Raw genomic sequence first — 15,462 nt, 5'->3', positions numbered from 1 at the left:
GCTCCAGCCTCACTCCTGATGTGATGGGTCCTCCCTCTCCAGCCTACAGAGTGCTGGAGTGGGTCTGCAGGGTCACCCCAGGCTTTAGGGAAGTCTCTTTCTCCAGCAGGTCCATGTCATTTCAAGTGTCTGTTCTTCTGCCTTACTGACACCCCTCCTCCCTTCTGTGTCTGCATGGTGGGGGAGTTTTTGCCTCTTTGGCAAACTCCTTCACAGCCTGAAGTTATGTAGCCTTCTCACCCCTCCTGCAGCTCTGCCACAGGATGTCCTCTGCCTCAGCACATCTTTTGCAGATACTCAAGTACAGAGATTTTGTTTGCAGTCTTGTTAAGTGGGTTGGAGACCTCCTCTCAGCTCCAAATTGCATATACTGCCATGCACAGGACACTACCATAACATAATTCCAAATAAACCTATTACCTTGAAAGTAACAAATAAAAAAACATTTGCATGGCAAAATTGGTTTAAAACTCTGCTGTTGAAACTACCCAAGGCAAATGTCACTGGAATTTGTTAAGGTGGAATATAAAAAAGTCCTTACAAAAGTTACTTGATACTTGGGAGAACAATCAGACCGTAAGTCATGTTCTGTGTGGAAGAGTAAATGATCACCACTACTTTTGTCTTTATTTGTAATCTACCATGGTCAAGGGTAACCTTTCATTTGCTACAAATGTTGGGATGTAAATCCCGAGTGACTCGTTGTTAGCGTTGTGATGGTTATTCTAAATAATCCAATTCTACCAAAGCTTGCTCCTGTCACAGTCCAATTTAGATGTTTCAGATCTGTTTTCAGATGTTGTTTTGTGTATCAACTTTATGTTTCCATTAAAGTCTGTGATTTCAGAAGCATGGTCTTGAGTCAGACTGCCAAAACCTGAACACAGATTTTCATTTTGCAAAAAGTGGGATATGAAGATGTGTGTTGGAATTGAAAGAGCTTCCCTGTTGGATCGATCCTGTCCTGGTTTCGAACAAGCAGTAGGCACAGCAGCTTTTCCTTTGCACAGAATTTGCCATGTTGAGTAATGCTTATGGCATAGCAGACACACAGCTCTGAATGCAGGAGGGGCTCTGCTGTGACACCACGGTGATCTTCATTGGCATGACACGACTGTCAGAGCGCATACTTGGAAAACAAAGAGCACTGAAAATTAAACTCTTGATATGGGCTGTTTTTTCTATTGAGAGCTCTACAAAAAAGGAGACAAAAATTACACTTGTGGTAACTTTATGCTTTGTCTAGTTTTATTTCTATAGTTTATGTCTGTAAATGGGAATTCTTCAGTTGCCATGAGCAACTAAGGTATCAAGATTCTTGGTTTTGTTTGGGGTTTTTTCTTCCTTAAATGAAAAATGTAACTTTATCCAGTATGTTCAGCAAGGGTATGCAACTGAGAGATGTGAAACACCCAGTTTCTAATCCAACAGCCCTGTGACAACGTTGCTGTACGGTAGGTGAGTGGGACAGTAAGTGATGCTGAAATAACCAGTGGAGGCAGGGAGTACTGTGTACTTTTGACTTTCAGCATAAGTCAGTGTTGTTTCAACCATTAATTTGTGTGAAAATTTCACTAATAGGTATTGCTACCTATCCTACTGGACATAGGTCCTGCATATAAAATACATACATGGCCCATAATTACAGTTTCCATGCTCCATTACCTGCATTAAGTGCAGTTTAATGAAAAATTATGTGTTTCCTAATCCAATTAATTTTGACTCCTTTCCTGCTCATGAATGCTGGCAAGAAATAGATTATTGCTTTTAAGTATTCATTCATAAGGCTTCTTATGTCTTCTGTGTATGCTATTTTTGTAAATATTTCCCTTGAAGTGTTTCCTGTTTGTTCTGTGTTGCTACTATTCAAAATGGTGACAATTTTGTTTCAGTTCCTCTTTGGAGAGTAAATGTACTTCCCACATGGGAAAAAATTGATACAGCAGATGATTATTTCCATCAGTGCCAGAAATACTTATGCACTTGGCTGCCCTGAGGAAAGTGAATTCAGAGGGAACAAATGAATCACCTAAATATACAGGGTGGAGGGAATAACTTTCTAAAAATTTCTGCCAACCTTTTCTAAATATCTGCAGAAATTACATGGTTTACCTGATCTGTGCTTTGAGTTGTGACAGATGGGGGAGAGCATGACTCTCACATGTCAGTACAGTCCTTGGAGCAGCACAAGGAAATCGTTGCAATATTGGTTTCCACGAACTTCCACAGGTAGGGTACTCAGAAGATCTACTGTTAACTTGCAAATTTTAATTTTCTTACATTAGCCTTTTTCATATAGTAGTAGTTCTTAAAAATATTATCCCATGGATATGAGGTACATATTTAAATCATGGGGATTTTATCTACAACTCATCATGCAAAATATGCATGAATCTCTCTGGTACCCTCAACTGGACCTTAGCAATTCTCAAAAACATACAGTAAGAGCAAGCTTATATTCCTTATTGATTTAGCATTAGTCTGATATGAATAATACAAGCTTCAAAATACATATAAAAAGAATATTTCTACTCTATATTTTTTGAAAGTCCAAAAAATTGCTTATAATTTTGAAGTATTTTGTTTCAAAACTCAGCTTACCTGAAAGTGTTGTTTCTCACTGTGGCTACAGTGGTAAATTTACAAGATACTGGTGATAATATTCAAAAGCACCAGCAATATTCCTCATGAACAGAGTGCAGATGGGCCATAATGTGATGAATGATCTGATCTTTTCAGCCCAAGCAAACTTCCTGAAAAAGAAGCTAATCATTCCCTAAAAAATTATGCAAGTACTTAAAATCTTAATAAGAAAACCTTAGCTGTTCACGTCCTCTCCATCTAACTTCATAAAATTTAAGTAGTCCCTCTGAAGTTAGTGGGATCATTCATAAATACATTATTCACAGACATATGCTGGTCTAAAGTCCAATATCCCAAGATTCAACTAGCAGAAGTACAAAGGGCATTATCAAAATGTGGACCAAGTATCAATAGCCTTGGTGTACCCATCCTTGGTACAACATTTTAACTTGCCTGTTGGGAAGGAGTCTGTAGAATTAGGTACTAGACACTAGAGGACAGGTAAGCACAAATAAATTTCTAATTCATACCTAGAAGAGACAATAAATGAAATATTTTTTTTGTATTTATCAAGTTCTCCAGTAAAGTTGAGTCGTCAGTTTAAGCTCTGGATTGTATTTCTCATTTCTAAACTTTGGGACAGCAACCTGTGTCTTCCAGTTACAATAGTTAACTACTCCTAATGCATTCTGAGAAAATTAAAAGTTTATCTCTTTTTATAGTGTTTTTTTGGCTTTACCTGGTCTTTTAAAGGGTTATATGTATCATAAACCAACAAATGTCTTGCTGAAACCTCTTTCTTTGAGCCATTATCAAAGATGATGTTCTGAAGTTAAGTAAAAGCATTTTGCCTGTTTGAGGATAGATGAGTACACCTTCCCTTAAGCTCATCAGAAATAATTAGCTCCTTATTTGGGTCAAAAAGGTACAATTCATAAAAATGCAACTTTATCTCAACTGAAAGCATTTTCATATGGAAATCATTTTCATATGATTTCATTTTCATTACAGAGTAATCTAAATAGTGAGAACAGTTTAAGAGCATTGCAGTTCCTAGTCTGATTTTTCTTCTCTCAGCATGTCACATAAATTATTGTTTAAGCCCTTATATAATTTTTCAGCTGTTCAGGGCATTCCTTCCTGACATGATCATGATTAAAAGAGTTTGAAGTGAACCCTGATTTTTGTTTGGAACATGTGCCATTTTCATAGCTTCCTGCCAATGCAATTTCCTTTCTGAATTTACTGTGCTTAACGATGGAAGTATTTTAAAATTTTTAATAAAACTAAATCCAATTAATATGTATTTTAAGTATTTGGTTTGCAAAGAATCTTGCTTGCCCGTATCTAGGTATATTTGAAAGTTATTTTGGGGGAAAGAACCCCTGAAAACTTCACTTAGTCTTTCAGAGAATGTAATGTGGTGTAAGCTACAGCCCAGTGAAATCAATAAACCAATAGGATACACTCATCCTACTTTTTTTGCCAAACTGCTGCCAATAACAAGAATAGTATCCCTTTATTGAAAAGTATTTCACAAAAAAAGGAAGAGATTCTGAATAAATTCTTGTCTGTTGGAAAAGCACATGTCAAAAGGGTGGAACCCCAATACAGGGTGGCTGATGGGACAGTTGAGGAGGCTGAGAGGGTTGATCTCATTCCTTGAGAAAGCTAGTAAGGATTAATTGTCAAATGATTAAAAATCTTGGAAGAGCATTGTCAAGACTGAAATATGGGAAAAGTGTATGAAAAGATCCAGGAGATCAATACCAGAGCCATAGTATATTTTTTTTAAATGTCTACAGAGCTTTGAGAACCAGCCAGTAAGAAATAAACAGGGTTAACTGTTCTCTAAGATAGTTTTTGTGTGGTCAAGAGTGTCAGCAGAAGACAAGAATTATTCTTTCTGGTACAGGGTATAAATAACTGAGGGAGATTTTAGCATCGAGTCAGGAAATCATTTAACTGCATACTTCACTGTTCTTCCTGTGCAGAGGCTTTCTGAACAGTGGCCTGGTCTAGCCAGTAAACAGAAAGGCATAAAGTTTATGCTGCCTGTAGGGATTTTTATTTTAAAACATTGCTGTTGGAGGTCTAACCCAGTGTTGTTCTTCCAGGATCATTTGTTAAAATGAACGGTGACAGTTTGTGAAATACCAAGGAAAAACAGATGATGTGAGTTTTTGTAGAAATACTACAAAGAATACTTTAATTTATACTGCAAAATATTGATCCCCATTTTTACATGCACAAAGAAAAGTAAGAAATCAGTTTAGGTTACAACAAGTTGCCCTCAGAGACAACTTTGTAACCAAAGAGAAGTAATGTTTATGGAATCAATTCTATTTGCTTACTGAGTCTCCATTATGGTTTCCTCGTGTTGGAAAATGTGAAATGCAAGCTTAGAAATGCTAGACCTTAAACTAGAGATTGCTTCTAATTGTTATGATTTCCAATGAGAATTATATTTCCTAGGCAATACATAGCAGAACTCTATTCAAGGGTATTAAACCTTGAAACACAGTGATATGAGTAGCACATAGTAACTTTATTGCTATGAATAGCATCAAGTCTACACTAAAGACCTTGTCATACAAGATTTAAGCATAGCTCAAGGGGAGCAGAAAACATACATAAAATTATCAGCAGCATTTTAGCATTCACAAGTTAAGCTATGTTTTTTCACCTCCTACACATGGCCAAATTTTATGGTTTGCATTTGCCTGCACTTGTAATGAACCTCTTCATGTTGTGAGTGTACATCAGTAATTTAAACACAGCTTGCAGACAGCTTCTAAGATGCTTAAGTTGCAGAAAAAGTCAGTTTGAAAAAAACTTTTATCTCTGTGCTTATCCTGTCATAAATATGATTTGTTTTTTAAAATAGTGCAAATCCTTGCTTCTCTAGCATAGTGCCAGAACTGATAACTGACATTCTTTAAATTAAAAAGAGAATGGAACTGAAATAGAAATGTCATTTATAACTATTCAATTCCATCTAGTAAATACTTCTGAACTTGATATTCCATAATTTAAATGGGGTGCAGGCTGCCAGATCAGGTCTTTCTCATTCTAGTTCTAAAAATAGGGACAGGAAAAGAAATGAACACATTTTCCTTGCTCTTGAGAAGGAGGGGGAAGAAATTCAAGTGATTTTCAAAATGTTCAGCTCTCCTGTAGTTGCATTTCTAATGTAAAATCTTGCTTTGAATTAATTTGATTTGGAGTTTCATTTTACCAACAGATGTGAGTCATTGTAAGATGCTCATTAGCAAAACTTTTTCCTAACAAAGATAAAACAAGTCAGCAATTAAAGAGAAGCTTGTGAGGCCGCTAGGAATGCAGTGACATTTGATCCTGACTTTGCAAATCAGTTCATCCTTACCCATTAGTTTTATAATGATAATGATAGTGAAGTCTCAACAGCATACTTTAACACTTTTCCAAAATCAACCACTGCCTTTATGCACCACAGGAACGGATGACAATTTCCATGAAAATCTAAACAAGTATTTGCAACTGCTCAACTGAGGTATGGTATTTTTTTCTGGTTGTCTGTTGATACTCTGTGGTACCCAGGAGGGTTCTCTCTTGACAAGGGAACCTTCCTTTTGCCCTGTCTTAACACTGTTACAGCCCTGTGGCAGTTTTTCAGTCATTGGTAAAGTACTGCTAATAAAATCAAAGTAGTTAGGTGATTTTATTATTACTGTCATGCCATTTTATGGAAGGGAAGAGTTTAAAAACATGAAAAATGTTGCTCTTAAAAACATTTTAATGACGTATATGCAACAATGAATGATACCAGAAACAAGAGAAACAAATCATTTGTTTTATGAACTGGCTGGAGTTTTTACTCAAATGGAGGGAGATCTTTGTTGGGCAGTGACAGACAAGTCTTAACACTAGCAAAAAAACCCAAACCCTGAGCTGGAGTAGATAAATATTGCAAACAATGGAGTAGCACAGTACAGACAATGAACAGTATAAGTTACTTAGTATCTAGTCCTGTTTAGTGAACAAAGAAATGAACACTGGCTTTGTACTAGCTGTTTACTAAACTATCAGCATGGATGATCATCTCTGTACTGTGCCTTTCTACAGTTTTGTTTTTGTGTGGAAGGTGGTGGTGGTTTTATTGACTGTTGGGCAGGCTCAGTGGGTACACCTGATCATGCAGTAATGCATGTTAAATACTGAGTATTTTGTGTAAAACATGAAGCACGTCCGATTAAGAATGCCCAAATATTTATTGCTAAAGAGATTACGTTTACTGTCGATATTTATCTGAATAACATGAGCTTTGGTGCATGTGGCATTCAAGCACAGAAAAAAAACCCAGCCAGAAAACCAACCAAAAGACCTTGATAATTTATATTGTTATCAGACAAGGAGTGTCCATGAAAGATTTTCTGGCTTAAATCTCATATATAGAATGTTCTAACTTACTTCTTTTGCTGCATCCTGGGTAGTCAAGTCTACAATTTAAAAAGTAATTTAATAGAATTGATTTTAAATCCCTTACTTTATGGTATTCATAAGTTACTGTTCTGCAGTACTGAAGGATGAAAAAAAAAAAGGAATGTGTAATTTTTTAGTATGTTTTGCATAACACCAAATCTTCCAGTCAAAACCCTCCTATTTGTTTTCCATTCTGGGCACAGAATATGGTTGCTTGGCTTTGTTTCACAACTGCTTTGCAGTCAATGTATTCGTGACAAAATTTTCTTCTCCTTTTAGAAAAATGCCTACAGCACTTCTCGGTGCTATTAGACAGAAGCTATATAGTAAAGATGTTTTGGAATAGTCAGAAATAAACCAGTATAGAATTCCAGCACTACCTACATGGATGACTTTCCATATATGTTGTTACTGCTGCCTCTGATGTGATACCCTGGTGCAGCAGCGAGTGAGCAGTGGAACCGTGGGCACACAACCCATTGTTCCGGCCAGGAAAAATAAGGCCATGTGGCCAGGAAAAATGCTCAGCCACCACTGCAGAATATTCCCTGCTACTCTCAGCTGTAGCAGCAGCAGAGCCCAGGCGTTTCATGCAGATCCCTGCTGGTCCCCTTCTGTATGCCTTTTCCCCCATGGCACCAGCCAGAGCGACACTGTACTGGTGGTACAGGAATGTTTCCACAATCCATTTGCTGCTGTCACAGAGCTTGGCAAACATGTGTTGCTAACAGCAACTATATGTTGGTTTCAAAGAGAAAAAGTTATTTGAAGAGATTGTATCCAAAAAATTCAGATTTATCCTTCCATACACTTTTCCAGATGCTAAACTATCACTATTCAAAGAAAAAAGCAAGTGGACTACAGTAAGCACTTCTATTATCAGAAGAAAGCATTTTCAGATAGTAGATAAAACTAAATCTTATTTACATTCACTTACAGCTGTGATTGTATTGATTTTGTTTTTATGATAAGGAATGTCTTCTACTTTCATGAATTAGTAACATAATTATTGAGTCTGCTTTAATGTATGAAAGGACTCTATATAAATTTTAAGTCAGTTGATACTGTTTTCTAATGAGAATTTTTGAAAGGAAGTAATTTAGCAACTGTGATCCCAAAACAAGAGGAAATGAGGAACCCATAGCAGTTCATTTACCAAACATTATATAAATTACATGCTTCTGAGTCCAAAATTCAGTACATTATAATATCAAAGAATTACTATTTATTTGATCCCAAAACACACACTACATGAAAAAATGTAGTCCTTCAGCACTCAAAGACGTAGAGACCAAAACCCTAAGCAGTGAGAAAAAGGAAATGTTGCTCAGTGCAAAATAAAGGGCGCAGTAACAATAAATACAGGAAGATTTTTGTGTGGTATGTTGGTACAGATGCACTGTCTCTCATAAAGCTATGGTAAATCAAGGGATTATTCCAGCGTCTGAAAGCAGCGAGGTGAAATATCCTGGCATTCCAAGCGCCTGTAACTCATGTCGTTGATGCCCCACGATGACAATAAGACTGTGTCCTTTCAGAGCTCCAGAGCAAGCCCTGGACTGGGCTTTCAGTGTCCCAGCTGGTGCTGACACTGCAGCACTGCCAGCAGAGCCTGAGGTGGAGCTTGGCATTGCCCCAGGCAGGCGTGAGTTAATTCTGCTGAAGCCACGGCCTCTCCCAAGACCCCGTTTCACTGCCCGGAGCAACAGGATGCGTTTGGACAGGAGCAGTGACAAAGGGTTACAGAGTGTAACTTAGTGAGAAGCTCAGATTGAGGATTTTGAGGGATATAAATCACAATGAATAAAATATTGTAGGAGGGTTGATTTTGGGCTATTAAAATTTCTTCATTTTGCTTGCTTTGTTCAGTATCTGTAATAAATAATTTGCAATACTTAAGGAAAAAGAAAGTGGTTTCACATGGGACCATGTTGGAATTGTGCCATCAGTAAAGCTGAGCTGTGGTATTTGACAAAAAGTCTTGTGTCAAGGCAAACTAATGACTATTGTTTGACAATTAAAGCTCAGAATTTTCAGGCAAAATAATGGACCATTTTTCTTATTCTACATGCATGTTTCACTTTGGCTCAAGAGGTTAACAGAACAAAAATATCCTTTGTTGAAGGATTGCTTTTTTTCTTTTCTCCTTTGGCCTCATTTACATTACTCCTTCACTTTGGTATCGTGTTCTCAGATCAGCTCTTCTCTCTCTTTTTCTTTTGTTTCTTCCCCTCCAGCCCACACATATGCTTTAAAAAAAAAAAAAAAAAAAGGCACGAGAAAGAAAACCAAAACCACTAGAGGCTGGAGCTAATGCTGTTCTGGAAAACGCTTCTTTTTTGAATAAGCTATTGCCAGCCAGCCACTTCCTTTCCCCCAACTGTACCAATTTAAGAACATGGTTTAGTAAAGTTTAGGGAAACATTTTTAAAGTCTGTCTCCTAAATAACCATCCTATCGTAATATTTTAGGAAAATTCAAAGCTGAGCCACGTAAGTTATAAATATATAAATATATATACTATTGCTCTCAGATGCTAGGTGGTCTGCAACTACCTGTCTAAGAAAAATCCTGAGGCTGAAATGAATTGTATCTTAAAACACAGACACTTCCTAAATGTTTTATTGCCTGCTTTATTCACAAACAACATGGGAATTCCTCTGTACGCCTGTAAGATTAACACCAAATAGGAACTATAATATCAGTCTGCATAAATATAGGTCTGAGTTATGAAGGAATATCTAATCTTAGAACAGCTTGTTCTGATAGAAGAATCAGGAAACTATATGCAACATCACTGCAAACCCATCATTTTTCCTGACATGGTAGACCTTTCATACAGAGATGACTATGAATACCCATGTTGCTCCTCCAAGAGGTTAAGAAATCTATTTTTTCCTTCTCTCAATCTGGAAAAAAATCCTTTCTAGTAGAGAAGAAATTCTGGTAAGCAGCAGAAACTGGCACTTAGAAAAGAAGAAAAAGTATTCTGTGTATAATCCCCTGGAAGGCCCTGTATAGCTCTCCCCACATAGCAGCAACAAGCTCATGTGCAGAAAGGTGGTACCTGAAAAACCTGAAGTACAATATTCCGTCTGGTTGCTCTCTGTAGGCTAACCAGTTTGCAGCATTGTCAGAATGAAGGGTTAGTTAACAAAATCAGTAAATTCAGTTATCTCCATTCTGTTATCTTCTTGTACTCACAAATATTATGTCTACAGAACACTGCAGTCTCCAGTGTGTCAGTGTCTACTAAACTCCTACTCATTATCCACAACAAAGATGACAAGCAGGATGCTCAACAGTCATCCGTAACATGCAATACTGAAATTTTGCATGAGGTCAGGTTTAAAATAGTAAATTTATATACTGGGACACCTAAAATGATGATCTAGCATTGTGACAAGTTTTAATGGATAGGAAAGTGTCTGGATTGATGGATGGTAACACCAGCCAAGTGTCTTTTCCCTGTTCATTTCAGGTATTCCCTGGAAAGACCTTTGCTGTCTGGGGGCTTGAAATCTAGACTGAACAGGTCTGGTCCTTGGACACCCAGTCCCTTCCCATGCTTTGTAGTGTAGCTATTTATGAACAAATGGGTTTATGCCTGCCTGAAGACAAAGGGCTCCTCTGTGCTAAATGGGGTACAGCTCTCAACAGAGCAGTAACGTGACAAAGGATGCAGCTTCTGCTGCTCAGACCTTTGGGCTCTGTGCTGGAAAGCCTCAGTGCCTGCCTTTGAGGCAGGTGAGCAGTCCCAGGCAACCCAGCAGAGTGATGTCAAGTTAGGCGGTGCAGGTCTGTATCTAATAAGCCTTTACTGCTTTCTCTGACTCTTGTTTTTGATGAGCAGGACCAAAAACGTTTGGTACATAGTTGTGGAAGTCCATTCCTACCTTACCTGCTTCTGGAACTTTACCCTTTTAAACTGCTACAAGCCACCATTCATGCACGTGCCTGGAAGCGGCATGAGTTCCCAAGCTTGGCTTCTTTTCAGGTCAAGCCCTGCAGAAAACTAATAAGTAAAAAAAAATATATAGTGTAATGAAATGTATGAAATGTTCTTCTGGAAATACAGAACTGTACATAAATACTTGATAAGTAAAACATTATTATTGGTAAATTCTTCTTGTTGTTTCCACCATAAAGGCTACATGACAGTTTCAGGGTTTTGCTAACGTGAGAAATCAACATCACTGTGCCGCTGCTGGACCTCTGCGAGCCGCGGAGCTCCAGGGCTGGCAGAGCAGCGGTGGCCGGGCGGTGCCGCGGCCGTTCCCAGGGCGGGGCAGGGTCACTGTCCGGGTGGGCAGCGGTGCGAGCGGGCAGCGCAGGGGCCGCGGGAGCCGCGGGGCCGGGCGCCTCCGGTACACGGCGCGCTCGGTGTGGCCGCGGCGCTGAGGGGCCCGCCCGGCCCGCGGAGGGTGCAGTGATACGCTCGCAGCCCTCACCCGCAGACGAGAGCTTCTCGCCGCTCCCGGGACGCATCGGAGCGCGGTGCGGCCCCGCCTCAGGGGAGCGAAGGCGCCGCAGGGCGGAGGGAGGGAAGGAGGGAGCTCCCGCGGCCCCTCCCTGCTGCCGTGCGGCGGCGGCTTCGCGTCCCCCGCGGGACTGCGCGGGGACGCGGTCCCGCCCCGGGGGCGGCCGGCCCGTCCCCTTTAAGCGGCGCGGCGGAGGGTCCCGCCCGCTCATTTCCGAGCACGCAGGAAGTGCAGGCGGGCTCCGCGCCGGCCCGCGCGGTGAGTACGGCGGCACCGCGCCCCTCCGCCCTCCCGCTGCCCCGCGCCTCCCCGGCCCCGCGCCCCTCACCGGCCCGCCGCCCCCGGCCGGCCCGCCGCCCCTCGCCGCTGCCGGCAGGAGGTGCCGCGCAGCGCCCCGGAGCCCTCCCGGCCGCGGGCAGCGGCACCGCGGCGGGCTCGGCCCCATGTCCTGGCCCCATGTCCCGGCCCGGAGCGGCCGGCCCGCACCGAGCGCCCCGGGCGGCCGTGGGTCCTCGCAGCCGGGACCGCCGGGGGCTGCCCCGACCGCCCTGGAGCGGCGGCCGGCACACCGGGCCACTCGGTTGTACCCTAGCGCAGTCTCGACAATAAAATGAATCTGTCCCTCACGGCTGCGTTTCCATTGTGTTAGCTGGCCGTAGGCGGGCTGGGAGCGCGTTCGTGCCGCCGCAGGCAGCGGGATGCAGCAGGCGGCCCCCCCGCGACAGCGCAACGCTGGAGCGGGCATGGTGGCAGCGCCCGGCCGGACTGTGCCGGGCTGCGGAGGGGCCTTTGGGCTTGCTGGGGCCGCGAGAAACCCCCATTCCTTCCACCACCACCCCCCAAAATAAGTGAAATGATGATGAGGGTGCTTAATTATCCTCAGTGGAATGTTGAGCATTGTTTAAACTATGCTGTACATCTCCGTTTTTGTCAGACGTGTGTTCTTGCTCGGTGAATTCTGTGCTCTGACAAACTGTGAGAGTTTGGTATTTAGCATAAAAATAAATTGTGTAATTGTCACTGGTCAGTTAATTCAGCAATGCTAAAGCAGAAACGGAGGATGTTGCAATTTGCAAGGCCTTTTTTAAACCTAAGTAGGTAGAAATTTAAACTTGGTAGTCCATGTTTTCAGTGAAATGTAATCAGTGTTTACTTTATTATGTGCTTTTGTTGTTTGTTTGTGCTTTTTTCTCTTCAAGTCCCCCTGTCAGGTGGAAATTGAGACGCTGATCTCTTCTGCTAAACTTGTAGATGATGGATAAGGACTAACTTCATTGTCTTCTCACTTGTAACTCAGAAGAACTGCAGAAAAGAGAGGTCGTTTCAACACTGAGTTAGAATTTCTCAGTTTAAGGTCATACAGTAGAAATACCTTTTTTTTTTCCCTTTTTATTTTCCTTAGAGGCTGTAACACTAGGCCTTGTAGGACAGTTTCTTCTGTTCCAGCATGCACTAGCTGCAAGTTCCTATATTGCTTTAGTGTGTTTGAAGGAAACTTCTGGCTTCCCTTTATTTATTAGCTAGATAGAGGGTCCCCAAGGACCACCAAAGACAGCAGAATGGAAATATTCCCAGTAGCTGTCAGTGGAGGTAATGTGTTTTGCAGAGAGGTGTTAGCTATGAGCCTCAATTACACCCTGAGGCTTTCGTGGAAGACTCTACCAGTGCGTCCTTATCAAAAATATCAGGAGACCTGCACTGAGCATTGCTACAAAACCAGCGTCCTAAACCATCAGCAGCTGAACGTGGGAGGAGGAGCAGTGGTTGTTGAAGTACATGTATGGTCCAAATAGACATTCTTTAGCTTGTGTGTTGCTGGAGAAAACATGTGAGAACTTCAGTGTGATTAAGATTAGTTGATCTTGAATAGTTCTTTTCCATCTTGATCCCATGACTTTGTTTCAGCGTCTTTCTCAGGCTTAAGGAAAGAAGGAATAAAGGAGAGAAAGAAACCCCCAAACCTGTTGGTACAGCTGATATATTGTGGTAGAAGTTGCACCAAATTACTCTTGAATGTAACTTCTTTGCTTTTATGTTCCAACCCCAGGATATGGGTCTTCCCAAGTCAGTGAGAAACATCATCTGAGGGCATGGTTAAATAGTAAGTAGCTGTGGTCTCTTACCAAGAAAACCCACAAGCATATTTGGCACAAGAATTTCAACCCCTGCATCACAATCTGCTACTTCTTGCTTGCCAGAAGTGTTCTGTGGACCTCTTTATAAAAAGAATCCATCAGAATCACCTGAACTTTTCAAAGAGATAGAACTAAACTCCCAGGAGGGCGGGTATGAGAAATATGAGGTCAGTTTTTTTTCTCTGCAAAAAACAAATTGCACAATATTTTTCTTGTCTCTGAATCAGCCTGTCATTATGAAGCAAGCTTCATGACTTGCAGTATTTTCTCCTTAAACAATGCGGAAACAGGATCACAGAGGTGGGATGAAAGTCAGGCTTTGGATAAGTGCTGGAACTGATAATGTCCTTGACTTTTTGTTAGCTCATCTGCCCTCTAAGGGATCAGCCATTCAGAATAAATGTGTGGAAAAAGGCCATAGTAATTTTGCTTCTGGAAAAAATAATGTAGAAAATAGGCAGGGGTTTCAAGAGTACAAGACTTCAAAAAAAATCATTCTCGAAGGACACATTGGGAAGAAAATATTTTCAGGAGCATATTGTTTTTAGAAAAAAAGACCAAACCACAAATAACTGTGCTTTATCTATGTATCTAATTATGTTCTTTTATGCTTAGTGCTGGAAATGGGGAAATGAGACCAGAACTCACAAGGTGTTTATAAAAGAAATATAATGCCTTTTGAAGGGAATGGGAATATAGTTTTATTTCTGAGTTGGAACCACAGCTTGTAAGAAGAAATTTTTGTGGAAGGGCACTTTTTACTGTCTGTCAGAACAGCTTCATTCTGAATGATGATTAGAAAAGCCCAGCACATCCATTAATGTTATAGCTCATGAAAAAAAAAATTGAAAGTGTGCAATTACTTTAATATCTTTAATTTCTTTTTTATTAAGCTCTTTAAAATTCTGGTTTTGAGGGCAGGAAAAATTCTGCAAGTTACAGCCCTCCAGTCATGAGTGCCTTTCAGTGCAAAAGTAGTTGAATAGGGTACTGTTTTAGACCCTGGTTTAGAGGCCCATTTTGGGTGCAGCTAGCTTCTGCTTTTATCCAGGCCTTTTAAAAAATTTTATTGTAAGGCTGCAGGTATTTTGTGCGTACTTAAAAATGTAGACAGGCAAGTTATTCAACTTAAAATTTCTTAGGTAAGTAATATGTTGCGGTGTGTATAGTCAAGATTGGTGATTTTGATGGTCACTGCTAGCTGAGAAATTTTGTTTTAAAGAGAGTAACAAAATAATCATTGCAGTGACTATATGTAGTCACTAAAGATGGGACATTCAAGGAAAAAGGAAGATGGCTTTTTTTCCCTAATCGTTGAAGGTGCTGCCTGTGGAAACATGGCACACTAAAATACTTGTGAGAGGCTCGCACTCTCTCTGCTGGCTCGGGGCTGTCTATGCTGCAGCTCTGGGTTATGGTAAGGCTGGCAGGGGCCACTTGCTTCACAATTATTTCTGAATGGGGTGTGGTGGAATAATATCTTGAAACAATCTCTGCTTTATCTTACTTGTTTTAAAGGCTCTTTCCATTCACACACCAAATCCTCTAAAAGTCAGTTGATAAAACTGGCAAGTTATTTCAAGCTGTAAGTGTAAAAGTGTAAACGTGAGCTCTGGAAAGAGCATCAACACAGTTGATGTTCAAGAGTGAAGTTCAGAGAATCCAAATCAGATGATGTGAGGAAACTATCTTGTAAAGAAATCTTGTATGTACTTTTTAAATTATTTCCTGACAACCATCTCCAGCTGTAATAAAAAGTGACTGTGGGGATTGGCCTGTTTACTGATTTGTGGCTGCCTGCA

General features: G+C 40.7%; 1 protein-coding gene across 2 annotated transcripts in view; it reads left to right on the top strand.

Moving 5' to 3' along the window:
- Positions 1–11,660: 11,660 nt before the first annotated feature.
- Positions 11,661–15,462, top strand: part of CSGALNACT2 (chondroitin sulfate N-acetylgalactosaminyltransferase 2) — a 32,695-nt gene continuing 28,893 nt past the window's right edge. For both annotated transcript variants that reach the window (XM_068197322.1, XM_068197323.1), the window contains exon 1: positions 11,661–11,783. The gene's annotated coding sequence lies outside the window, so the exon portion shown is untranslated. The remainder of the gene's footprint in view (positions 11,784–15,462) is intronic.

This window comes from Anomalospiza imberbis, chromosome 8, assembly GCF_031753505.1.
Source record: "Anomalospiza imberbis isolate Cuckoo-Finch-1a 21T00152 chromosome 8, ASM3175350v1, whole genome shotgun sequence".
Classification (NCBI taxonomy): Eukaryota; Metazoa; Chordata; class Aves; order Passeriformes; family Viduidae; genus Anomalospiza; species Anomalospiza imberbis.
Note: the sequence above shows the minus strand (reverse complement) of the source record. Positions and strands in the feature narration are given on the sequence as shown.